The sequence below is a fragment of the Macrotis lagotis genome, chromosome 2 (genome assembly GCF_037893015.1).
Source record: "Macrotis lagotis isolate mMagLag1 chromosome 2, bilby.v1.9.chrom.fasta, whole genome shotgun sequence".
Taxonomy (NCBI): domain Eukaryota; kingdom Metazoa; phylum Chordata; class Mammalia; order Peramelemorphia; family Peramelidae; genus Macrotis; species Macrotis lagotis.
In genome coordinates, this window is record NC_133659.1 from 326,368,596 (window position 1) to 326,396,169 (window position 27,574).

Here is a 27,574-nt window from a genome sequence, read left to right on the forward strand (position 1 = left end):
GGTGGTGGGGGTCTTATCTTTCTTCATACTCTCTATGCCCACTGGATGCTCCTGCTCCATGTGCTTGCCAAAAGGTCAAGATACAAAACCAACACAGGAGCAAATACTCTTGCTATTGTCTTGCAAAGGGAAAACCTGCTCAAAACATCTGATGGCTGATTTCCCCAGACCTCCAAAATAACTCTTAAACTCCTCTGTCCTGGATTCAAAACTCTCAACAACCACTAGTGCCTGTCTTCTATGTCCCATAACTACCTTCCATGTACCCTCTGTTCCATCCAAATGGTCAAAGATTCACCCTTTTCTTCCTTCATCTGGGTAGAACCAAGCATGCATTACTACATGTATTATGGAAGTTCCAGTTGATACTTAGCATTTTCTTTATAAATCCCTTATATAAATCAGTCTCACTGCTTTGTAGTAAAACTACTGTGTCCATTTAGGCAAGGAATGGGAGGCGTTTGGGAGATGGGTAGAACTGGTTGAGGAAAATATTACATTGAAGGGACTTGTTCATGGGTTAATGGCCTTATGGGGGAGGGAGGGGAGCATAGTAGCTAAGTTAGTTCGCCAGGAAAATGCAATGATATAATTCATTTTCAACAGATTCATGTAAATGGATTCCAGTAAAATACCCATAAGAGGGTTCCATTAAATCTCACTATAAAATGAATTCTCTTTAGTTTGGATAGTAACTTCCATTCCAAAGAAGGGAGGGATCTCTAAACTGAAAAAAAAAAAGACAGGATTTCAACTTGGGAGAGGAGGCATTACAGTAGTCAATACCAGATCCAGATGCCTCAGGAGACTGAACTAAGAATTGATGTCAAGGCTAGACAATTACCATCTAAGTGATAGGTGCTGACCAAACAGAAGAGAGACCATGGGTGCTACTTATTAGAGGATCAGAGATAGCAGGTATCTGGTGCAATTCTGATTTTTTTTACAGGTGGGTGAATTGAGGCCCACAGAATAAGAGTCTTCTTCATTCATATATAACCTATTCTTGTAGTCCTTTGAGTCTTAGTCTCTCCCTTTTCCATTCTGTATGTATTATCAAAATCATCTTCCTAAAATCTCTCTTATCTAGTCCCTTTCTTGCTTCGAAAATTCCATGGTAAGCTTTCTTTGCTCCAGCTAACTGAAGAAGTCCACTATCAGCATTCTGACAATCAAGGCTCTTTAAAATGTTGCCTCAACCTATCTTTCAAATCCTCTTTCATTAGTTGTTTACACTACCCCCCCTCCAGTTAATTTATATACTATCCTTAGATTATTTATTGTATTTTCCTCCTCTTTCTTCACTTATCTCATTCCCCCTACACAGAATTATATCATTTCTCTTCTCTACCTATCCAAATTCTGTCCATCCTTCAAGATTAAGTTCAAATGAGAATTCCATCTTTAAGGTCACAAATTCTGCAGAGTCCTTTAATTATAGTTTATTAATTGAGTTTTGTGCTGGATTTGAATTCAGAAGTGCTGGGTTCAAATCTTGGTAATTTTTAACCTGGGAGAATTTGCATTTCCTAGACCCTTAATTTCTTCATCTATAAAATAAGACATTTGGATTAGGAAGGTCATCTCCACTCCAAATTTATGATCTGGTTATTGATTCTAATGGGTCTTTAGTGCTGATGTAACTGGAAGCTTTATATAATATAATCAGAAGAGGGAATTGGCAATCACTCTAAGACCCAACCCATTCTATGTGAGCTTCTTATGCCAAATAGAAATGGGGCCCACTAAATGACATAGAGATCCCTGAGGGCTGCATATTAACTTAGAAAACTGTATATTCATATTATCGATTTTTTTATTGTATTTTTATTGACTTTGTTAAACAGTTCCCAATTACATTTTAATCTGGCTTGAGCGACACTGGTGTTTTGGGAGCCTCATGTATCCCATGCATCTGCTCTTCTCTCTTCCAGTTCTGCTGACTTAAGCCAAAATAGTTTTCTTGCTGATTCCTGAACACGTTTTTGGGGACATCTACTTTGTTCCCCACCTTATTTTTGTTCTTTTGCTTGTGCATTTATCTGAATTTGAGTACTCTAGCTGCTCCTGCTGAAGTTGCTTTTTAGGTTGATCATCATCATCATCATCAGTCCTTCCATACTTCCCTATTCTCTTCAATTAGCCCTTTTCTGGTTTTCTGTGCTTACCTACCCATCCTGGAATCCTTTCTCTATCAACTGAGAGGTGTTAAAAACATCACAGACTTAGAGCTGGAAGGGCCATTTGAGGCCATCTAGTCCAAACCACTCAATTTACTTAAGAGGAAATTTAGGTCAGGTGGGGTTAAATGCCTGGCCAAAGTCTCATAAATTAATCAATTATAAAGTAAATCATCAGAAGCCAAATTCAGTACTCTTGATGCAATGCCTCGTTGTCCCTAACAATCTAGAATCCTTCATCCTCTTGACCTTTGTCACTTCTGTCTCAACAGGGCTGGTAATTCCTCCCCTAAATCCCCCAACTTCCTCTGAATTTACTCCCACTCTCAGGTCACTGAGAACTGCTGAGGAAGAAAGTCATACAATTTAACTGATTGAATCTGCAGCAAAGTCTAGACATTTGACTCCAGTGGGTCACTCACCATTGCTTGACAATCCTCCTCCCTTTTTCTTTGATATTTTTGTTTGTTTTTCCAACAACATGCAATGGTAGTTTTCATCAATCATTTATTTGCATGGTTCTGAGGTTTACCTTATTCTCCTACTCTCTCTTCCCCACCCCTTGAGAATAAGCAATCTAATATAGACCCTATATGTCTAATTATGCTAAATATGGATTCATATCAATCATGATTTTTGAAAGAAGAATCAAATTCAAATAAAAAATAAACATTAGAGAGAAAAAATGACATGATATATACAACAACTTTTAAAAATTGAATTTAAAAATTTAAATTCCACAGTTCCCTTTCGGGATATGGATGGAATTTTCCAGCACAAGTTTTTTAGAATTGTCTTTGATTATTGTACTGCTGAAATGAACAAGTCCATCAGAGTTGATCATCATCCAATGCTGTTGCTAGTGTGCATTGGTTTTCTGGTTCTGCTCATTTCACTCAGCATCAGTTCATGTAAGTCCAGATTTTTCTTAAGTTCTATCTCTCATGACTTGTTTTGGAATAATAGTGTTCCATCACAATTATATACCACAATTTGTTCAGCCATTCACTAATCAGAGGTATGCCCTCAATTTCCAATTCTTAGCCAACACAAAAAGAACTGCCATGAATATTTTTGTACCTACTGATTTTTTCATGATCTCTTTGGGATACAGACCTAATAGTGGTATTACTAGATCAAAGGGTATGCATAGTTTTATAGCCCTTTGATTAGCAATCCTTCTTACTCATCAGATATCAAGACTGTAATCCTCTTTGCCCAGTGACTGGTCCAAATCATTCTTATTTTCCTTTATTCTTCAACTCTCCCCTCTTCAACTTCCCTCTCAGTAGAAGCAACCTTTAAGGAAAGTGTTCCTTATATTGATCCAGTATTTGCCTCTGGGTCATTTTCACCTAATGTTTCTAATCCTGGATTGAGGTCAAGAAAAACAGATTTTTTTCCTAAACTATAAAGGCATCTATCATGTCTCAATCTCTTACTTATATTAAACTCATAGACTCTCAGCATTCTTGATTTTGTCTATGTTTGGAAACAAGGCACAGTGAATCATAAAGACCTGAGTTCAAATTTGAACTCAGACACTTGACACTAACTAGCCCTATGACCTTGGGCAAGTCACTTCATCCTGATTGCCCCTCATCCGGAGCCATCTCTTCAGTCATTCTGATTCAGATCTGCCCACTGGACACGGATGGCTCTGGAGGAGAAAATTAGGCTGGTGACTTAGCACAGCATCCTCCCACACACACTTAAATTCAATTAATGTGCATATCATGGCATCACTCCTTGATGTCATGGTCTTCTTTGAGAATGAAGGACAAACATTAAGAGAAAACTCAAAAATGACATCAAGTAAAAATAACAAAAACAGCAACTCCCCCATCACCATTAATATAGTATTTATTATATGTCAGACACTATGCTAAGCATTTTACAACTATTATTTCATTTGAGCTCACAACAACTTTGGGAGGTAAATGTTTTTATTATTTCCATTTTACAATGGAGGAAACTGAGGCAAACAGAGATTTAGATATTAACAATAATATTAATAATAGTAATAATAGTTAACAATTTTATAGTAGATACTATCTATCAAGTATTGTATTAAACATTGTAAAATTATCATCTCATTTGATCCTAACAAAAACGCTGGGAGGGAGGTGCTATTATCCCCATTTTATGGATTAGGAAACTGAGGCAAATAGAGGTTAGCTCACTTGCCCAGGATCACATAGCTTGTAAGTATCTGAGGCTGGATTTGAGTTTATGTCTTGACTCCATACCTGTTGATCTGTGGGCCAATCCTGTAGTCCAAATGGGATTGACCTTACCCAGGACAGATTTCCAATTGGACTCCCTCAATATGGCAAATGGGCCAATGTCTTCTCAAATTCCAATGTTCTAGGATAATCTCTTTGGCTGGAGTCTTCTGAATGAGCTTCAGCTATGAAATCTGATTGTTACGACATTTCTCTGAGACTGATACCATTTTTCTTTCCATTAAAGAATAATAGAGGTAGAGAAGCATTAGAACACTAGCTCAGGGTTGCCCAACCCTGATTTGATTTGAATTAATGTTCTCCTGATGCCAGGAATCTATCTACTGGTAGATCCTAGCTGTCTTTCTGGTGATAGTGTTTGTCCAATAGCTTTTTTTTTTTAGATGAGGAAACTGAGTCCCAAAGTTTAGTGACTTATCCAATTTCAAATAGGGGGTAAGTAGAACCAATAGGATTTGAACTAGGCTCCCTGTCTCCAAATCCAATCCCCCCCCCCCCCCCCCCCCCCAGAACTAACCCTGTGGTATAGGACAACAGAGTTCCATATGCCTGAAGGGATTTGGGTCTCCAAACTAATCAAGAATGAAGACAACCCAGTTTTTATAAAAAACATGTCTTCTTTGCTGCCTTCCTCTGTCCATTTTTTCCCTGCTCATATCTTTTGCTTACATGCCTCATGATATCCAACACATTATTTGGGGAAAATTCAGTTCCCAAATGGAATGGTAATGTATATGTCTCTACCCTTAAAAGGTGAGTTTGAAAAAAAATCATTTTTTGCAAGGTTATGATTATTGTCTCTATCTGTTGCTCTCTGCCTCTCTCTCTCTCTCTCTCTCTCTCTCTCTCTCTCTCTCTGTGTCTCTCTCTAATTCCAATTCAACAAATCTCCCTTGGGTGGTAGGACCATGATGTGAGGGTCCCAGGTTCAAGGACTGATTTAACCATTTAATAGTATTGCAATACATTTTATATTTATATCATATTTATGAGATGAGCGCATGGCATCATAGAGGGTGGCCTTAGAATCAAGAAGACCTAGGTCAAGTCCCATCTCTGGTAATAAATACCAACTCTATGGTCCAGGGTAAATAACTTCATATACTATTGCACCAGGCAATCCAATAAGACTGAAATTATAGATCTGAGGCAAGGAAGGGGGGGTTTCTATATTGGAAATTCTTCACACTGATCAAACCATAGATCCATTCCTAGCAGAGAGAGGGAAGGAGGGAAAAAGCCTTATAAAGCATCTAATATGTATCAGGCACTGAGTTGGGGATAATTTAAAAAAAAAAGGCAAAAGACAGTCCCTGCCCTCAAGGTGCTTACAATTCAAATGGGGAGAAAACAAGCCAAAAAACATATACACAGCAAGCTATTTACAGGATAAATAGGAAATAATCAACTGAGGGAAGGCACTAGAAAAAAGAGAAGTCTTTGAACAAAAGATAGCATTTTAATTACAGCTTAAAGGAAACTGGAGAGGTCAATAGTCAGAATGGTGGAGGGAGAGCATTCCAGGCTGGGAAACAGGCAGAGAGAATGCCCAGAGGCTAGAGGAATGTGTTCATGGAACAAGAGAGAAGGCCAGTATCACAAGCATTATCTCATTTGCAAGATATGTCCTCATTTTACATTTGAGAAAACTGAGCCAGATGGGGTTAAATAGCTAAGAAATGAAGCTACACTTGAATTCAGATCTTCCTGATTCCAGGAGGTTAGCTTGCCCTATGAAACCCATATACTGCAGGTTGATAAATCCATTCATTTACTCAGAACAAAAAAGATCTTAGATACCTTCTATTCTAAGACCCTTATCTTACAGATGAAGAAACTGAGACTCAGAGAATAGGTCTCCAGACTTGTTAGAAGTTAGAAGGATTATAAGTGACAAAGGCATTATCTTTGATTCCAATGCAAATGGTCTTTTCATTCCACCACAAGATACCCCTCCCATAAAGAAAAAAATAATATAAATATTAAATATAAATATTAGTTTAGTGTTTTTGTTTTGTCACAACCAGCCAATGAATTAGGGACTAATAGGAAATCAAAGTCAGAGAGGTGGAATGATTTATCCAAGATTATACAATTGGTAAGTGTTACAGTCAAGAGTCTCAGGTGGAGAAAGGACCTCTTAATGATTAACATTGCTCAGAGAGTTCAAGTTTTGTGTTAAGGTTACAAAGCAAATTAATGGGAGAAGGTGGCTATCAATCTGGAATTTCCTAATCAGAATTTTAGAGGAGTGAGACATGGACAAGTGAAGAGCAACTGTCATTAGTTTATAATTTGAATTAAAACTCTAGAAAGAATGTCAGGAAGTCAGCTGGTCTCAACAATCAAGCCTAATGGGAGAAGGACCAATGGTCAACCTGATTGGGATTCTGGTCCAGGAGAGAGGAGAATGCTTGGTGACCTGCCCAGGTACATTCAAAAGTGTCTGACAGATTAGAAACAAAAATGCAAATGAAGAATTCTTTGGCCAAATTTAGCCAGAGTTCCGATGATGTAAGAGCAAGTGGGTAAAGTATCCAATTTGGTCCAAAGAAGACCTAATTCTCACTTCTGATCCTTAACAGATGTGTGAGTCATGAATAATCACCTAAATTTGCTGATACTCAGTTTCCTTATATATAATTTGGGAATAATAATATCTGTAGTCCTTCAGGGATGTTTTGAGGTTCCAATGATATATACAAACACACACATATTTGTAGTACTTTTGAAGTAGTTTGCATACATTAGTGGCTCTATAATTGTCAAATGGTAGAAATATGCTAATTGATGGTATTAGGGAGAAAAAGAAACTAATGAATCAATAAACATCCATTAAACACCTTCTGCATTCCAGACACTGTCCTTAGCACTGCATTTGGGGGATCCTGGGGATGCTTATCCTAGAATGCTAAGAAAACAAAGGACGAAATAGATTTTTTTTTTTGTCTGAGAAGTATCAGACTACAGGGCAGCTTTGCAAGAGAAACCATAAAAATCTTATTGCCTGAGCCCCCTGGAAAGAAGACTGGACAAAGTCATGGAAAACTCCCAGTTGGGCAGAATTCTGCAGCAGCACAAGGGAGAAAAAGGCAGGCAACTTGATTTATTTTTCATTTCTCACTTATTATAGCCTAGGTCAGAAGATATGACAAAAAGATATGACAAAAGTGTAGTGTAGAAGGGAGAGGGAAGGGATGTGGAGACACTGGAAAAATGAGTGAAGAGATAAAAAGAGAAAACAAGAGAGATCCCAAAGCCTTTCCAACATCAGGACAATTATGCATTAGTTTTCTTATATTTCCACTTGAATCATGTCACACATTCTTGTTCAAAAATCTACAATGGATCACTATTACCCTCAGTATAATCAGTTCAAACTTTGGAGCCTAGCATCAAAGACTATCCATTTTAATTAATTATGCTCACAGTGCTTTCAGAATTATGTTTTCATTATAATAGTTCTGGCAAGGTTAAATTATGAAAGCATTATTATCTAGATGGAGAAACTAAGGGTCATGGAGGGCAGGGAGTTGTCTAAATTCACATGGATATTTAAGTGTTGAGGCTGAGATTGAAACTCAGGTCCCACCTAATTTCCAAGGATAGTTGTTTCCACTTTGTCACATTGCCCATCACTAACTCATTTATTAAGTATTTAATGGTGTACAAATCCTTATGGTGGGTACAGAGGAAGATGAAAAGGTCCCTAAATTGGCATAGGGTACTCTCATTTTGTCTCTTATTTCTCCTTATGTATGACCAAGTGGATCAACTCAATATCCTGCATCAGACTCTTAGGGACTGTCTAGGGTTAAGCTTACTTCTCTAGGCATCACTTTCCCCAATCTGGAAAATTAGGCTTGAACTGGGTGAGCCTTAAGGTCCATGCTAAAACCTTAGAACCTCCTGAATATTCCCATCCCCCCTTCAGGGATGACCTACTCTATATTTTTGTCAGTCCAAATTGTATCATCCTTTAAGGTCCATCTCAGGTTCTATGTCCTCTATAAGACCCTGAAGCAATCAAGGGATTCCACAAGGTGGGGTGAAAAGGATGGTACTGGAGGCAAGGGGCACAGCCAGTTCAAAGTCCTGGAGAGGGGAGATGGAATACCATGTGTAAAGAATAAAGAATATGTCAGAATGTAGAATAAATAAGGACAAGTAAATATAATCTGCCTAGAAAGTGCTCTAAAAGTTCAAAAAAAGGGTTTGTAGTTCTTCTTTGTGGCAAAAAAGAGCCATTGAAGTTTCTTGGGCAATGTAGTGCCACAATCTCTTATTTACTTCCTTATCTATTCTGCATAGCTTTCATGAATATATTTGTTTGTTTGTTATCTCCTCCATTAGATTGTAAGCTTCTTGAGGCTAGGACTGTTTTGACCCTTCATACTTCCAGTGTTTAGCACATAGGGGGTACTTAAATGTTTGCTGACAGTCTGAGATGGATTGGAAAGGGGAAATACTAGAAATCACGAAGACTAGTTAGAGGGCAAAAACTTAAGTCCACATTCAAGAATAGATGACAGATATCACTAGAATACTGGTGGCTGTTCACCAGAGGTCAACAATCCTTTTAGGTCTCCTAGAGGATAAAGGCCCTCCTATGGTCTCTACCCTCAATGACTCACAAGCACATGTACTTAAAGGAATCTCCTAGGATCTTCAAGTCCATTCATTCATTCATTAAAATAAACATGTCAATAAAGCTTACTATGGGTAAAGTACTCTCTGAGATATTGGTAGAATTTCAAACCATATCCATTGAGCTGTCATCCAGTCCAACCCCTGCCTAAATCATGGCTCCTTTCTACCTTAGCCCTATCATCTCAATCCACATAAAGTTTCTGATCTCATCCCTTCTCTCTACACACAGTTACCACCTTAGGGTAGCTTCTTATCATCTCTCATTTAGATTATTACAATAGTCTCCTAAATAGGTCTTCCTTTCTTAAGCCCCTCATCCACCATTCTAGTCCATTCTGTACACTGATACTAAAGTGTTTTTTAAAGAGTAGATCTAATCCTGTGGGTCCCCCTATTCAATTACCTTTAATGGCTTTCTATCATCCCCTAAATCAAATAAAAAATCCTCTACTTGTCATCCAAGCCTTTTAAAACCTGGACCCTTTCTACCATTCTAGTCTTCTGATACATTATTCACTTCTACTCATATCATGATCTAGTCATTCTGGCCTTCTTGTGGCTCCTCACACATGACATAACTTCTCTCACCTTCATGGTACTTTGTATTGACTGCCTCCCATGCCTGGAACACGCTCCCTCTTCAACTCCATCTCTTGACCTTAATGTTTCCTTCAAGATTCAGTTCAAAGGTGCCTTGTAGCTGCTTTGTTTATACCATGTCTATATAACTGTATTCATCTCTCTCTCCTCTCTCTGTGCCAATCTCTCTCTCTCCTCCTCTCCTCTCCTCTCTCTCTGCCTCTCTCTCTTTCTCTCTCTCTCTCTCTCTCTCCATTTGGTCTTTTAAAAATTAGAATGTAACTTCTTGAGGGTACAGAAAATTTCACTTCTTAGTATCTCAGTCCTCAGCAAAAGGTAACTAAATGTTTTGATTGACTTAAGAAAACGTACCTCACTTTTACACTGTTCTCATTTTTAGAAGGTATTTCCTCATATGGGAGGATAGACTTGAAGATCCCAGGAGATTCCTTTAAGTCCATGTGCTTGGGAGTCATTGAGGGTAGAGACCACAGGAGGGCTTTTATCTTCTAGGAGTCTAGGACCTAAAAGAATTGTTGACCTCTGGTGGAACAACCACCATCATTGTAGTGATATCTGTCATCTGTTCTTAGAAGGTATTTCCTCATAGTACAAAACCTATTGCCTTTGCCTTTCAAGGAGTTTGTATTCTAGTAGGGAAATTGAACAGCACATATCTGAAATGAAAGTCAAATATTTTGAGTACAGGAGAGAGGAAGAAGGAGAATTATGTAGAGAAAGATCACTTATGGTTGGGGAGGTTGGGGAGGTTGGGGAAGCCAATCAGAGAAGAGAGGACTTTGTACTAGAACTTGAAGGATGGATATGATTTCAGTAGGAGATAAAGCCAAGGAGCAGGGAAAGGAAAGCATATCAGGTAAAGAGTTTATATACATAAAGGCAGAGGTGGGAAATCATGAGGTATGTTTGGGGAACAATAAGTCATCTCATTTATCTGGCACACAGAATAGATGAGAATCAGCAGCAGAAGGGAGAGAAAAGATGAGGTCAGTTCATTCCTGGAAGTGCCCTCTACTAAAGCCAAGTGGAGACGGGTGGCTCGTGCTTTATTTGACAATGTTACCTGGCACCTAGTTAGTGCCTACTTGGAGGCTGGACTTCACCTTTACATAGGTTTACTCATTTTAGCAATTTCATGATGCCCTGCTTTGGACTGGAGGTCAAGAGGAGGTAGAATCCCTCCTCCCATTGCACCAGATTCTGCAAAATACCAGGACTCTTCCCTCTGAATTTCTATCAGACCTCAAGTCTTTTCTGCTGTGTTTTGACAGCAGACCACGGAAGAGGTAATGACCCGTCTCTCTCTCTCAGGAAGAATAAAAACAAGCAAGAGTCTGCATTCACTTAAGGGGAAATTTGGCTGATAGGTATGAAAATATTTTTCTTTGCTCATAAATCTATAATTAAATACAAATATATTCTAAATATAGACATTATGGAAGACTGGATCTTGGGAATAAAGAAAATAACACACATTTATATAGCATCATACAGTCTGTAAACACACACATAATCCTCACAAGATCCTTGTGAAAATCTTCATTTTATAATGAGATGATGGGAATACAGGAAGCATGACTTCCATATTATTAAAGGTAAATTCCTTTTCCCCAACATCAGGTGACAGCCCAGGGCTAATGAAGAAGGGCACTGGGGTTTCATGGTCTCCCCAAGTACACAGGATCATGAAGTCATAGATCCAGAGCTGGAAGGGAGCTTGGGGGTCACTGAGGCTAACATCCTCATTTTACAGATGGGGAAGCTGAGGCACAGAGATGCTATGTGACTTGTCCAGAGTTATAAAGGCAGTAAATCAAATGCAGCAGCTGGGGCTAGATCTTCTGATTTTTAGCTGAGTTGCCTGAATGATAGGACAGGGTCTTTTCAAGAAGCATGTTTGGTAGAGCCTAAGTGTGATATAAATATACAAGAAGAATTACATATTTTGTGAGTAAAAATAGGCACAGAGATCAAGGGTGGCAGGCTCCAGATCAATATTGGGAGGCCAGGTATGGTGGGACAAATGGCATCCTTTCCAATAATTGCCCAATAAAGGCCCTATATTTTTGAACGAGTAGTGGATTCTGCTTTCACTGGAATTCTTGGAGATTGTTGGACTACTTTTCAGAGATATTGTGAGGAAAATTCCCTTTCAAGTATAAATGAAACTAAACTAGATTGCCTCTTTGTTCCCTTAGTATTCTGAGATTCTATCATAATGTGAATTTTATTGTCATAGCTTTTATCTTATGCATCCTTGTGATTTTACCCCTTTGAAATCAATGGGGGCACCTCTCAGTGTGGAAAATACCCCCACTGAGAAAGTTTTCCAGAATACTGAGTTATTAACTGATTAATCAGGGTCCTCTATTCAGTATGTGTGAGGGGCAGAACCTAGAGCCTAGAACCCAGAACCTACCATTTGTTACCATCATCAATCATCATTTCTACAATCTCTATGCTATTTTGCCCAGAATGCATGTGTCTATAGGGGCCATCCAGAAATATATATTCATTAGAGAAATACAGGAACTGGGCTTCATGGCCTGTGAGGTATTTTACAGTTCTAAATCTCTGATTTAGAAATATAGTCACTTCATATTTCTGGGTTTCAAATTTCCCTTCTGGAAAATAGTGGAACTTGGACTAAAAGGGGCTTTATCAGCTCTGCATTTAGAATCCTAAAAGACCTCTGCAGAAGAAAAACCAAAAAAGAAACAGACATAATTCTAACATGATAAAATGTAAGAAAGAGATTCCAGTGACTGAAAAATCAGATACTGTCCCAGAGAATACGTAAAATACAAAAATATCTGCCCTTCCTTTCTTCTGAGAGGACTACCAGGGAAGAGTGATGCAGACTTTCTCAGAAGCATTTTATTCGTCGTTATCACATACCTATGAAGGTGAAGAGGCTGGCATTGCTTTACCCCCTAAATGACAGCAATCTATCAATGACATTTATTTACTAACAAATGCTTCTCTATCTTCAAAAATGCCTAATACATAAATAAATGTTTATTGATTGATTGATTTTTCTCAGCATAGACACCAGAATTGGGTCCAGTAGACCTGGGGTTCCATTCTCTCTCTCCTATTTATTAGCTGAGTGACTTTGGACAAGCTATTTCCCTCTGTAGGTTTCAGGTCCCTCATCAACAAAGCATAAGATTTGGAATCTTCACATTAGATGAGCTCTAAGGTCCCTTTCTGATATAAATTCCATAAATCATAGATTGACTTAATGGCTTTAAAAAATCTGTTTTCTCATTATACATGGAATTGCTGACCATTAGAAAGAGCTCCCATTCTCTTGTTTTTCAAATCTTCAGATGACGGTGCCACAGCCAAAGGGATGATGAGATCCCTTGGGGTTATTCCAAGTGGCTGCTAAGAGATACACTGGGAGAAAAAGAGAAAAAAAAAACAAGGAACAGATGTAAAATTATGGACATAAATTATTATCTGAGGTGTTCCAAAGCCGGGTTAGGGTCTTCAATCCAATGGCATCCATATCACTTTATCCACAAAGCCTCTTCGTGTTCCCATGTCCGTTTTTTTTTTTTTTTTCGCACCCAGGTTGTGAAGCAGCTGAGAAACCCATCTCTAATTCCCATAACCATTATATTTATTGACCTCCCTCCCACCGAGCTTGGGGATTAACTAATTAATGCAAAAGGCTTTGAAAATATAAAGTACGGCATAAAAGCTTAATAAATAACAGTTACAGAAACTATACATTTCCTCATTAAGGTGCCTAATTATCCCTCAGTGAACTTGCATAATTCCCACCAGAAGGAATGAGAATTATGGGCATGCATGCTAAGGAAGGAACCAGCTTTCCAAGTGAACACTAGTTACACTAATGAAAATGGCTGCATCTTAAATTGGACCCTTTCAACCTGAAAGAACTGAGATTCAGCTGTGGAATATGTGCCCCAAGTCAGATGAGGATGTTGCTAAGCAGGGGAAATGGGAACCAGTTGGGAGATGGGGTGCAGCAAATTCAAGTGCCGGCTCTGATATAAGAATAGGGGAGTGGGATGAATGTGGGAAAAGTCATGGAGGCTCTCTGAGCCTCGGTTTCCCCTTCAGTAAAATCAGGATATTGTACTTTGAAAGTCGAATGAGGAAGTCTCATGTGGAGGCTTATTTATTCTATTTTCATGACTATAGTATTAGAGCAATAACATAATGTCCAATTCAGTTATTTTCTATGAAGCCTTCTCTGATGGACCTTCCTACCCTAAATCCAAAGTGCTTTTTCTCACAGAATTATCTTTTCTAAAAGTATTTTTATTTTTTTATTGAATTTTACAATTTCCCCCAATCTCTCTCCCCCCCACCCCTGAGAAGGCAGTCTGATAGTCTTTACATTGTTTCCATGCTGTACATTGGTCAAAATTGAATGTAATGAGAGAAAAATCATATCCTGTAGAAAAAAATAAAATATAAGAGATAGTAAAATTACATAAGATAATTTTTTTTAAAATTAAAGGTAGGGGTGGCTAGATGGCACAGTGGATAGAACACTGGCCCTGGAGTCAGGAGTACCTGAGTTCAAATCCGGCCTCAGACACTAGCTGTGTGGCCTTGGGCAAGTCACTTAACCCCATTGCCTTGTAAAAAAAAAACTAAAACAAAACTAAAACAAAATTAAAGGTAATAGTCTTTGGACTTTGTTCAAACTCCACGGTTCTTTCTCAGGATACAGATGGCATTCTCCATCACAGATACCCTACAATTGTCCCTGATTGTTGCACTGATGGAATGAGCGAGTCCATCAAGGTTGATCATCACCCCCATGTTGCTGTTAGGGTGGACAATGTTCTTCTGGTTCTGCTCAACTCCCTCAGCATCATTTCATGTAAATCCTTCCAGGCTTCTCCCTACAGAATTATCTTAAAGTCAAGGAGGCTCTCTGTGACTCAGTTTCCCCTTCAATTGTACACAGTTTGAGAATTAAGTGAGGAAGTCTCATGCTGAGACTTAGAACTGTTTCAAGTATGGTAAAAGTTGTCATGTGGAAGAAGGGAAAAAAATGAAAGGAAACAAAACAAAACTGTTCCACTTGAACCCTGAGCATAGAACTAAGGAAAAGAGGAGTCATCAGTTGAAGCTGGGTGGCACGGTGGGTAGAATATTGGACTTAAAAGTAGCAAGACTAGAACTTAAATCCTATCTCTGATATTTACTGGCTGGGGGATCTTGACATGCTATGCCTCAGTTTTCTCATCTATAAAATGGGGCTAACAGGACCTATCGTCTGGATTGTTGTGAGGATAAAGTGAGAAAATATTTAAAGTACTTGATAATTGTTAGTTCTTACTAAAATTATTACTACTAATAATTACTAGAAATGGAAAACTAATGATGAATAAAATGTCATAAATACAAGAGAGGTAGAAATAAAAGAAAAAGATACTGTTCCAGAGATTATTTTAGGTTCTGTGTCTATGATTGTAATCTTTGATAAGTGACAAGCCATCAAAAGTTCATTTGATGTAAGGAAAACTTTTTTTTTTTTTTAGGTTTTTTGCAAGGCAAATGGGGTTAAGTGGCTTGGCTTGCCCAAGGCCACACAGCTAGGTAATTATTAAGTGTCTGAGACCAGATTTGAACCCAGGTACTCCTAACTCCAGGGCTGGTGCTTTATCCACTGCACCACCTAGCCACCCTGGAAAATTTCTTTACAAAGAAAGCCACAACAAAGAGGAATGGACTGTCTTGGGATATAGTAAGTCCCTCTTCAAGGGGTAATGTTATGCAGAGGTTGGAGGACCACTTTACATGGCTGCTACAGAAGGAATTATAGATTGGGAATAGATGGGTTTTGGTGCAGAAAGCACCAAACTTCTTGTTCTGAGATTTTAAAATTCTCTAACATTTGATTTCTAAGGTATTCTCAGTTTCTCAAGAGAATTATTTGTCCTTTAAGGAAATCTCGATTCAAATTTGACATGGGATAGAAAGAAAATGGAATGTTTGGAGGGTTCTACCTTCAGCTGTAATACTGACAGAATGAGATCAAAGAGCCAAATGAGAATTGAAAAAAAAAAATCAAAGGGCTTTACCATGAACATCTGGTCCAGTGGTGGAGGTTTTCATCTTTACATGAGAGTTCCATGCTCTCTTTTCCCAAATGGAGCCATTAGGAAGGGCTAAGCAGATGGCGGGCAATTCAGGAGGAGGGAAGGCAAGGGGAGGAAGGAGGCAAGTGAGCACATGATCAACTTGCCAACATGTGAAAGGTTCTATCACCCAGGGAAGGGGAATGACAGAAAATCAAGAGGTAGGCTACATGGTGGGGAAGAGGAAGAATGATAATGAAAATTCTGTAAACCAGGTCTTTAATTTTTAAAACTAGAGCATGTCAATGGTGAAACAATTAACCAAAATTTGTGGAAGTCTAAAACACCTGATCTTCTTTGATAAACTTAGATATGACCTTTTGGATAACTGAGTGCCAAAGGTAAGTTCCATTCATCTCATTTACCCCAAAGACCATTTAAAGAACACAAAACATTATTCAATACTACTACTGATGATGATGATGATGATAACAATAACAATAGCTAATTTTGTAATGCACTTTAAGCTGAAAACTTCTTTATGTATAATTTACTTTACCCTATGAAATAGGTGCTATTAATATATATGTATATGTATATGTATATATATATATATATATATATATATTTATTTATTTTAGTTTTTTTGCAAGGAAAATGGGGTTAAGTGACTTGCTCAAGGCCACACAGCTAGGTAATTATTAAATGTCTGAGACCGGATTTGAACCCAGGTACTCCTGACTCCAGGGCCTGTGCTTTATACACTGCACCACCTAGCCACCCCTAATATATTTTTATGCAGAGAAAACTGAATCTGGGAGAGGTTAGATGACTTGCCCAGGATCATACAGACAGTAGGTTTCTAAGGCAGAATTCACACTCATTCCACATCCAACATTAAACTATAGATTATTTCTTCCTAATTGAGATCATTTCAAATATTGACAGAGATCATAGATTTTAGAGCTGGTGGGAACAATAAGGGACATTAAGATTAACCTCATTTTACAGATGAGGCACAGATTAACATAGACAATTTTCAAGAATTTGAATTTTAATTGAAGTCCAAGTCTTCCTAACATTTGAAGTCTGAAGCCCTATCCACTTTACCACATTGCCTCTTGGTTCTTGATCCCTTTGTGAAGATGATGTCAGAGCATTCAGTTTGAGGGATTAAAGGGAAGGAAGGAGGACTGCCCCCTGAGTTGTATATGAAAACGATCCTCCAGACCTTAAATTTCTTGCTTTTTTAGAGTCTCCTGGATTCCTCTTTCATCCACAGCCCCCAAAAGGTGAGTTTATTAAAAACCACTTAATTTAAAATCTCCTGCCAATTCTATAAGTGATTTCCTTTTGATCATATAAATGAGAAGTTTCTATCATCTATGTTTTGCTTCCTTCACCACCACCCTCATTCTCCTTCATCAGAAGCTACTGAGCAGGAAAGAAAACAGATGCTCCTAGCTCCCCCCAACCTTCCTTGACTTTGCAAGGTCTTTGAAGCTTTGGATAGAGGGGAGTTCAAAGGGCCCCTCAAATCTTTTAAAAAGCAGAGCTCTGAGGGTCTACATTTCTTTCCCCATCAGTCTCATTGGAAATATTCTCAGTAGGTTAAGAGAATAAAAATTCTTATACCCTAAGGCGGGGGGGTGGGGGAGAGGTCAGTGAACTTTTAAAGGTAGAGACTAACTTACCTGGCAGTCAGAATGAAAATCTGGTCACAGATAATGGGAGTGGGTCAAAGCCCTTCTTAGACATGGGTCTCAGGCCTGTTTGCCATACTGTCTTCTTTCTTAGCTCTTTCTATGTTTTCCCAGGATGGGGAGGGCTCAAATTATCTCCCTTCGTGCTTACTACAGTTTGGCCAATATTCTCTGTTTTGCTGTTTCTTATAAATGAGATTTTTGTCTTGCAATTCCAATGGGTTGGTCACAATGTTCCACACGCCAAACAGGACATTTGACTAAAAGACTTTTATTTAGAACCCACACAAGGCAGGAAGATAGAACTCACATAGAGGTCAGAAGAAACAATACAAAGATGCTCTCCAGGTCTATCTGAAGAAATTTTAGTGTCGATTGTGAAACAATAGAGTCCCTGGGCACAGGATCATCCCATATGGTGTGCCTGCCCTCATCAAAAAAGGGCCTGGGTTCTGAGCAAAGCAGTATCTCAATTGCACAAAAGAAATTTGAGATACATAAATCTAGAGCCATCTCCTTCTCAAATGTTCAGCTAGAACTATTTGTGACCAATCTGGGGTAAAGTCTTCCAAACTCATGCTGAATTGATCAACCACAGCCAAATACAACATTGTGGTGCCATTGGTCCCCTTAGAGCATGAAAGATGGACAACAACAAATACACTGTAAATGGTAAAAATCGATTCTGCTTCTTAATACTGTTTCCTTACATGAACCATGTTTCTCCCCTGCCCATGCTAAGAATGCATTCACTTCTCAAATTCTAATTTCCTTCTACATTTCAGAACAAACATCATTTCTTCTACCAGTTCACCTAGCTGGTAGTGTCTCCCTCCAACACTGAAACATCAGTCAGTCATCCAAAGCATCTTAAAGTACTTTAAAGTAATATGCCAGTTAAATGCTGGGGATACAAAGGGAGGTTTAAGAACTACTACCCTCAGGGAGTTTATAGTCTAATAGAAGGTACATGAGTAGGCATATCTAAGACATATAATCTGAGAAGGAAGGCACTGGTGGTAGTGGTGGTAGAGTCTTGGGACAGTCTCTTCCTAAAGGTGGTATTTAAGGTGAATCTTGAAAGAAGACAGGGAAGGGGTGGCTAGGTGGTGTAGTGGATAAAGCACCGGCCGTGGAGTCAGGAGTACCTGGGTTCAAATCCAGTCTCAGACACTTAATAATGACCTAGCTGTGTGGCCTTGGGCAAGCCACTTAACCCCGTTTGCCTTACAAAAAAAAAAGAAAGAAGGCAGGGAGAGGAGGTCAGTGTAGGTTGAGAGAGAGAGTGTTCTAGATATGAGGGATGGCCAATCCAAAAATATGGTTCTGGAAATGGGGCTTCTTGAATGAGGAACAGCAGGCCGGTATGGCTGATCTATAGTGTGGGGTTCATGGAGGATTTGGCCATGTAGAGAAGGAGCAGAAAGAAAGGGGCCGGGCCAGGCTTCAAATGGAGTCTCTATGTGAGCTGAGAAATAATACGTGGTCGCTAGAGTGTACAGAGTAGGGTAGGGGAGTGACATGCTTAGACCTGAGCTTTAAGAAACAAAATGGGGGAATGAGACTAGATGGTCTCTAAGGTGACTTTCAGCGCTAAATCTCCCAGTACCAGGGTACTGGTAGAATGAAGGGGAGCATTGGTCAGGGTCTTGAGACTAGGTCAGTCTGTTGAGATCTGGGAATCATCTCTGTGGTTAGGACAATTCAAGTCAGAGGAGCTCATTGTTGCCAGAATAAAATAAGTGTCCACAAAAGAGAAGGACTTTCACTGTGGTAAAACCACAGTTTGGAAGAAACTGAGGCACAAAAGCCTGAGGGGACTTGCCCAAAGCCTCATTGAATATCAAGACTGAAAAAGTCAGGACTGGAACACCAGTCCCACAATATCATACAATGGGAGAGGCAGTCTGGTAGGAATACAGTGATAGAATAGGAATGAGGGGGCAGCTAGGTGGTGCAGTGGATAGAGCACTGGCCCTGGAGTCAGGAGGACCTGAATTTAAATCTGACCTCGGATACTTGCTTAGCTGTGTGACCCTGGGCAAGTCATTAACCCCATTGCCTTGCAAAAATTCCCCAAAAAAGAAAAAAGGGAAAAAAAAGGAATGAGGGTGAGAAATGGAATGAGGTTTAGTACATTCTAGAATCAGCTGACTACTCACTCACTGGCTGACCTCTGGGTCTTACCCAGTCACAGAATTGCCTGTGCTCAGAAAAATATCAATTTGCAAGCAGATAGAGTCACTTAGGAGTCCTCCAGTGAGACCAGGCAGGCCTTCACAGTCAATTCATTATAACTCTGGAGAAAGGGCACATATTGAACACAGATGTTCTTGCTCTATCTGACAATTGGAAATGGAGAATGTATTAAGGATTCTCAGAACCAGGTCTTTCCATTACAACCAAGGGCTTTCTGCAGTTGCTACTTGAGAGAGGCTAATGGTCAAAGTGCCCCAGAGTGTTTGTGTGTGTGTGTGTGTGTGTGTGTGTGTGTATGCACATGCATGTGTGAGAGTGTGTGTGCAGGTGTGAGTATGTTTGTGTGTGTGAGTGTGTATGCATGAATGTGTGTGTGTGTGTATGAATGTGTGTGTGTATGTGTGTGAATATAGAAAGGGAGTTGGAGGAGAAAACATGGAGAGAAAGGGAGCAAAGGAGAGAAAGAAAGGAATAAAGGGAAGAGACAGAAAGAGAGAGAGACAAGACACACAGAGAAGAGACAGAGACAGAAACTGAGGGACAGATACTGAGGGACAGAAAGAGTGATTGGGGGGTGTGGCAAGATATCTAATAGAATTTCAGAACTAAAGACATGCATATCTTTGATCTTACAAATGGATAACAGCCATCTGGACCTGGAATGAAGCAAGTAATCTATGACTGACTATGAGGCACCAGGGTCTTAATTTTTAAAATAATGACCCTTCTGGAAATTGAGGGGATGCCCATCAAGTGGGAAATAGCCAAACAAGTTCTGCTATATGATTGTGATGGAATACAACTGTGAGAAATGATGAGTAAGTTGATTTTTAGAAAAATGTTTGCTCTGTCATTCCTAAAATCCAAACTGGAATGAGAGACCCAGCAATCCCACAGTACCCAAGCAGGTATCGATGTCTCCAAAGACCTCAGAGGATGGAGATGATGACCTTTCATTATCATGATTATCATTTTGAGGTCACTGAAGGTGCAAGTCGAAGAATAAGATCAAAGAATAAATGTCTAAGTTGAAAGGGACCTTTGGATGATCTGGGCCAAGCCCCTCCATTTTATAGAAGATGAATTAGGGAGGCTAAGGCCAAAGATAAGGCCTTTAAGGATCAGAACCATGCTTTGAATCAGGTCTCCTGACTCCCAGACCAGGCTTTTCTGTTACATTTCATTGCCTCAAATACTTTTACTTTGAGGGATAAAGTGATTTATTAAGATGTTTGGAATTGAGACAGCTCAGAGAGGAAGAGAGCACTAGAATTAGATTTTTGGAAAACCTGGGTTCAAATCCTACCTTAGATACTTGCAAACTGTGAGGTCAATTACATGACCTCTTTGATTCTAAGCTTTGTCTAAAATGGGAATGTTATTATCACAGCCATGACACAGGGTTGGGGCTTGAATCAAATGAGCAAAAGGAATGACAAGAGCATTGGAAAACTTTAGAGTATGCAGTCAATCAATCAATATGCATTTTTAAAATTATTTGCTAGGTGTCAGGTACCTGTGAACTATCATCATCATTTTTTCTGAATTTAGGGCTAAAAAGGTCCCCAAAGCCAAAAGTCAAAAGCCTGATACTCTCATTGTACAGATGAGGAAACTGAGGCATAAGATGCTTACATGACCTGCTTGGGGTCACAGAACTCATAAGCCTCCTAGGCAAGATTTGAACTCATCTCGTCCCAATTTCAAGTCCAGTTCTCTCATCCATTTGATCTTGTTGCCCGCTTCCTTAATGTTATTATTGTTGGGTATATAGACATTTATGCACAGGCTATCTGATTGAATTTTACCTGCAGCATGTCCTCAACTCATTGTATTCTGCCCTGTTTTGAGGGAATATGGTGATGTCAATTTGATATTTTGTTGTATGGTTTCAGTCGTGTCCAACTCATTGAAGCTGTTCCTAGGGTTTTCTTGGCAAAGATATTAAGATGGCTTGCCATCTCCTTCTCTAGCTTGTTTTACAAACAGGATTAAGTGACTTATTCTGGATCAAACATACATTTCGAAATGTTTGAGGCTGCCCTTGAACTCAAGCCTCTGTGACTTCAAGACTGGTGCTCTATCCACTGCGCTATGTTTTTGTCTCATTTTGGCATAAACTAAAATCATCTATGAAGACTAGATGGAAGATGAAAAGATTGCTGACTCAGCAGTCAGAGTCCCTGGAATCAAATCTTACTACTGAGGCTTATGATCTGCCCAGCTTTGGAGAATTCACTTAATCTTCTGTGAAATGAGATGGTTTGATTAGATGGTCTCTCAGGGCTCTCTTTCCTCTATAAATCAGTGCTTCTAAGTCACGGGGCCACTGCAGGTCTTAGTTTGTTCATTTGTAAAATGAAGGTTTAGACTAGGTTTAGAACTCTATGATTTTCTATTAGGTAAATAGTCTCAAGAACATTGCATCATTTATTCTACTATCAACCACTGATCTCTATATTTAAATACCCAAGAGATCAAAGAAAGAGGAAAAGGACTTTTTTGCAGCAAACATATTCTCAAAGTAGCTCTTTTTTTGTGGTGGCAAAGAACTGGAAACTAGAGAGATGCCTAACAATTAAGAAATGGTTGAACAAACTGGTATACCAATGTGCTGGAATACTGTGCTCTTAGAAATGATGAAATGGATGACTTCAGGGAAACCTTGGAAGAGTGCATGAACCAATGCAGAGCAAAGTCAGTAGAACCAAGAGAGCCAACTTTGAAAGACTTAAAAATTCTGATCAATGCAATAACCACCCAGAATAAGAGAGGACTGATAATGAATTATAAGCTAATGAACTTAAGACATAGAGTGAGACATAGTTTTTGGACATAACTTTCTTTGACTACACTTGTATATCTATTTGTATGGTTTCGTTTTTCTTTTCAAAATTTGGAGATTAGAGGAGGAAAAGAAGGGTGAAAAAATAGATGCTTGACGATTAAAACCCCCCTACAACAATAAAATCAAACATCAGGAATTTTTAGATCAATACCTTATACTTGATCTTTTCTGTAGTAGTAATCATGAAGTTATTAATTATCTTTTAAAAGCTCACCCATTTTTCTTGCTATCTTCTCCAACAAGTTGGACAGCAGCAGGCCACCAACCCCTCTCCAGGGATCACTTCTACCTTAAAAGAAAGTACTTTTGTCTCCTTGAATCTTATACTAAGGTTCCAAAGAAGGATTTTTATTATTGTCAAGCACCATTAATCAGTCAGCTACTTTCCCTTAATAAGAGGTGTGAAGGTCTATTGGCGGGCTGGACAGAGCAAGACCATGATTCTTTCTGATCAGCTGGCAATATAATCATTCCTAAGGGCCCCCTTGGCCCAAGGAAACCATTTCCATGCAGAAAAGTAATTAAACTTTTTCAAACACTTTATAATATACAAAGTTCTTTCCTTCATTTGATGTATATTTTATATATATAAATGTCTCCTTCTGTAGAATGGAAACTCCTTGAGAGCAAAGATCATTCCCATTTTGTTGTGTTCCAAGGGTCCTGTCTGGTGCCAGGCCCATAGTAAGAACTTAATAACTAGTTTTTTTTTGAATTATTAATTAGGACCATAGTTCTAAAAGCTAGAGTTTGTCTAGTCCTACCTTAATGAGTGAAAAAATTGAAGCACAGAGGAATCAGATGACTTTTCTAAGGTCATACAGCAACATAGGTAGAGCCAGAATTCAAATTAAGATTCCATGAAACCAACTTCAGCCTTTAAACTGCTCTTTGATGCATTGTCTATGCCTGTAATGCCCAGTAAAAAATGTGTTTTCTTTTTGTTTTTTCAAAGTGGTTATTTTTGGCCTCTGCCTCATCTCTTTCTTATCTAATCTTATTGACTGAATGGCTGTTATTTCAGTCAAATTGACCTGGGAAAGACCAAACTTTAAAAAGCCCAGGTTTATCACTGCATCCAGGGCCATCTCTAGTCATCTTAATCCATATCTGGTCACTGGACCCAAATGTCTCTGGAGAAGAAGGTAAGGCTGGTAACTTTATACTCTGCCGCCTCACTTAAATCCAACTCACATGTCATGATATCACTTCTCTGATGTCATGGTCATCTTCTCCCTCCCATCCTCCCTCCCTCCCTTCCTTCCTTCCTTTCATTCTTTCCTTTCCCAGAAGGGATGAGTGCAAGCCCATACTTTTATACAGGAGTAAACCGAGGCTTAATTAGGTAAAGGAACTTTACATAATTAATAAGGGTCAAAAGAGGGATGTGAACCCAGCTCTTTCTGATGTCATCTAGTCCTCTATCCACTATACTCTGCCATGTACTAGGAATAGTCAATGGCCAGAGAGAAAACAGCTTCCTTACCTTCATCAATCATCTTTGAGTAATTGATAGAATTACTTGGGTTGGCTCTTTGAAGTAAGAACTAGGTCTGCCCTTTCCCTGATAACTTGCCTACTATTCAATGGTGACGGGAGCATTAAGGAGGAAGGTGGAGTCAGGTGGTATTATCCCTTCTAGGAACATCATATTTAACTGGGGATGGGGGTGGGGTTAAATGTCATTGCTCAAAATAATTTTTCACTCTGAGTTAAGTGAAGGGAAAAAAAAAACCTTCTCAGGTAGGCAATTATCCCAGCTGGCTCTTAATAATAATGACAAGCCAAAAGGTTAATAGTTGGGTGGACATAGAGATGAAAGGAAAAAAAAATATTACCTTTCTATACACTCTGTATGTGCAAAGTGACAGGTGACAAATGAACCCACTGGTTCAGGGCAACTTCCTCTTTTCATCGAAAACCTTTAATACACAATTATGAAGCTCTTAGAGTCAGAGAAAGAGAAGGTCAAACAGACCATAAGAGGGTATCAGGTTCAACCCTCTACCTCCAGGCAGGAATGAGTTTGACATACTGATGAGAAATGAGGCTTTCACTCTCATTTGGACTCATTCTCCAGATTCCTTTTTTCTCTGTGGCTACTGTACCACCTTGGAGAAACCTTCACCCTGATGTCCTGCTCTCCTTATAGGTAATTCTCTTCCTAGGACCACCATTTTAGGGAGGAGGGCCTGGCTATACTTCACCTTTTTGTCATCTTCTCTCCCACCTCAATATCTCTCAATCTTCTCCCACTCTCCCATCTTCCTCTCCCTCACTTTCCCCCTCATCTCTTTCTCTTTCCCTTTCATTTTTTCTCTCTTCAACTCCAACACTCTATTTCCTTTTCCCATTCCTTTTGCCTTCCCACCCCACATCTCCCTCTCCTTCTCTTCACTCATCTTCTTCTCTCTCTTTTTTTCCATCTCTTTACTCTTCTCTCTCCTTCTTCCCTTAATACCCACACCCAAAAACCTGGGGATTTAAATTTATAGCAAATATATGCATATTTGTGTCTTAAAGGTCTTCTATAAAAAGATTTATGCAAGCAAACCTTAACATGCCATATAAGTATTATTTGTTCTAATTTAGAGTCAGTTTAGAGTAGGAAGAGATCTTAGAAACCACTGAATCCAAACCTTTCATTTTCTAGATGAGGTAGCTGAGGGTGAGAGAGGTTAAGCTTTCTCAACAACCCATTCTCCAACTTTAACCCGTTAAGAGTTCATTTATATTCTTGATCTGCCTGCTGGGGACTATAACTTTATTAAAGGTAAGTATAACTTGAAGTTTCTGAAATGTTTTATAGTGCCATTGAATTTGGGGGCCTATGGGACTAGGGAAGGAAGTTGTAAGAAGACTGGAGATGTGCAGAGGGATCAGGTTGGGAAGCATTTTAAATATCCAAAAGGAGGATTCTATAGTTGATACTGAAGACAATAGGAAGCCACTGGGGAATGGATGATATAGTCAGATCTGTGTTTTAGGAAACAACCTTAGAACAACTCATTTCCCTCTTTTGGGGGAGGGATAGGAAAGAAGCATCCATGGATATGACAAACTTCCAGTTGGCAAACATGTTACTTGTCAGATCATCACGTTCCTCATCTGTAAACAAGAGAGTTGGACTGCGTGGTCTCAAAGGTCCTTTCTTGCTTTAACAAAAGATTCTCATCTCATTGAGTCCCTTTGGCAGTCAGTCTGGTAAAGTCTGTGGACTTTTCATAATGTTGTTTTTTAATGCATCAGGAAAAGAACATTAAATTATAAAGGAAACAATTACAGTAAAATACCATTATCAAAATATTAAAAAAATAAGTTCAGAAAAGGTAGTTAGGTGGCAGTGGATAGAGCACTGACCCTGAAGTCAGGAGGATCTGAATTCAAATTTGGCCTCAGACATTTAATAATTACCTAGCTGTGTAAGTCACTTAACCCCATTGTCTTGCAACACCCCCCCCACCAAAACAACAACAAAAAAATAAGTTCAGAAATTCCTGGTTATTTATGATCTACTCTCCTCATATACTCATTGAAGTCTCTATTCCAGGTCAGTTCCATTTTCATTCAGGCCTTTATCAGTTCCTATTACAATGTCATTTGAGGTCCCTGATGCATTGTAGATAAATTCCTCTTTTAGTCTAAATATCTCATCATTAAGTTCTTTTAAACCCTTGACTCAGAACTACTGGGAGCATAAGTGGATAGCCAGGAGAGTTATAAGTAGATAGCTATAAAATCAGGATCATATCCTGAGAGGGAAAGGGCTTCAGAGGACATCTAGCTCAATCCTCTCATTTCACAGATGAGGAAACTGAGGACCAGGGAAGTGATAAAGATATACAGGTAGCAAGCAAAAGAGGCAAGATTTGATCCCAGGTTCTTTGAATTCAAAGTTCTTCCTAACCATACAACACTGCTTCTCAGTTAACCACTCACAATCCTATAATTGTTTTAAGGTTTACAGGGCACATTAAAGCTCATAGAAGATTCCCCTTAAAAAGAAACATGCCCTGTGAAATAGGCAGTATACACATTATCCCCATTTTTACATAGAATAGAATTTTCAATGTAAGCTTCTTGAATGAATGCCTGGATAAATTTTTGTTGTTCAGTTACGTTTGACTCTTCACAACCCTATGGACCAGTCTGTCTTCCACTATCTCTCAAAATCTATCCAAGTTCATGTTTATTGTTTTCATGACACCATCTGTCCATTTCATTTTCTCCTTTTCAATCTCCTTTTCCCTTTGACTACAATCTTTCCCAACATCAGGGTCTTTTCCAATGAGTTTCATCTTCTTATTATGTAGCCAAAGTATTTAAGATTTGACCTTCCAGTGAATGGCCTGAATTAATTTAAGTGCTGACCAATTTGATCTCCTTGCTGTCCAAGAGACACTCAAAAGTCTTCTTTAGCACATTTTGAAAGCATCAATTCTACAATGCCCAGTTTTCCTTATATTCCAATTCTCACAGTCATATTTCTATTGGAAAAAAAACCATACTTTGACTTTATGAACCTTTGTTGGCAAGGTGATATCTTTGCTTTTCAATTTGTTGGCCATATTTGCCATAACCTTCTTTTCAGTCTTTTAGTTCCATGACTGCAGTCACCATCTGCAGTGATCTTTCAGCCCAAGAATATAAAATCTGACACTCCTTCCATTTCTTCTCTCTCTATGTGCCAGGAAGTGATGGGGCCAGTTGCCAAGATCTTCATTTTTTGATGTTAAACTTCAAGCCAGTTTTTATACTCTCCTCTTTCACCCTCATCAAAAGGTTTCTTAATTCTTTTTCACTTTCTGCCATTAGAGTAGTATCATCTGCATATATTAGACTGTTGATATTTTTCTCAGAAATCTTTAATTTCAGCTTTTGATTCATCCAACCTGGCATTTCATATGATATACTCTGCCTATAAGTTAAATAAGTAAGGTGATAATATAGTCTTGTCATATTCCCTTTTCTAATCAGTTCCAAGTTTGGTTCTGTTTCTTCTTGGCTTGCATACAGGTTCCTCAAGAGACAAGCAAGATATTCTGGTAATCCTGTCTTTTTCAGGACTTATCACATT

At 38.9% G+C, this 27,574-nt stretch overlaps 1 protein-coding gene across 1 annotated transcript in view; it reads right to left on the minus strand.

The window, feature by feature from the left end:
- The window catches only part of LOC141515327 (xylosyl- and glucuronyltransferase LARGE1), a 234,973-nt gene that overhangs the window by 94,067 nt on the left and 113,332 nt on the right, over window positions 1-27,574 (minus strand). The gene's annotated exons all lie outside the window — the stretch shown is intronic.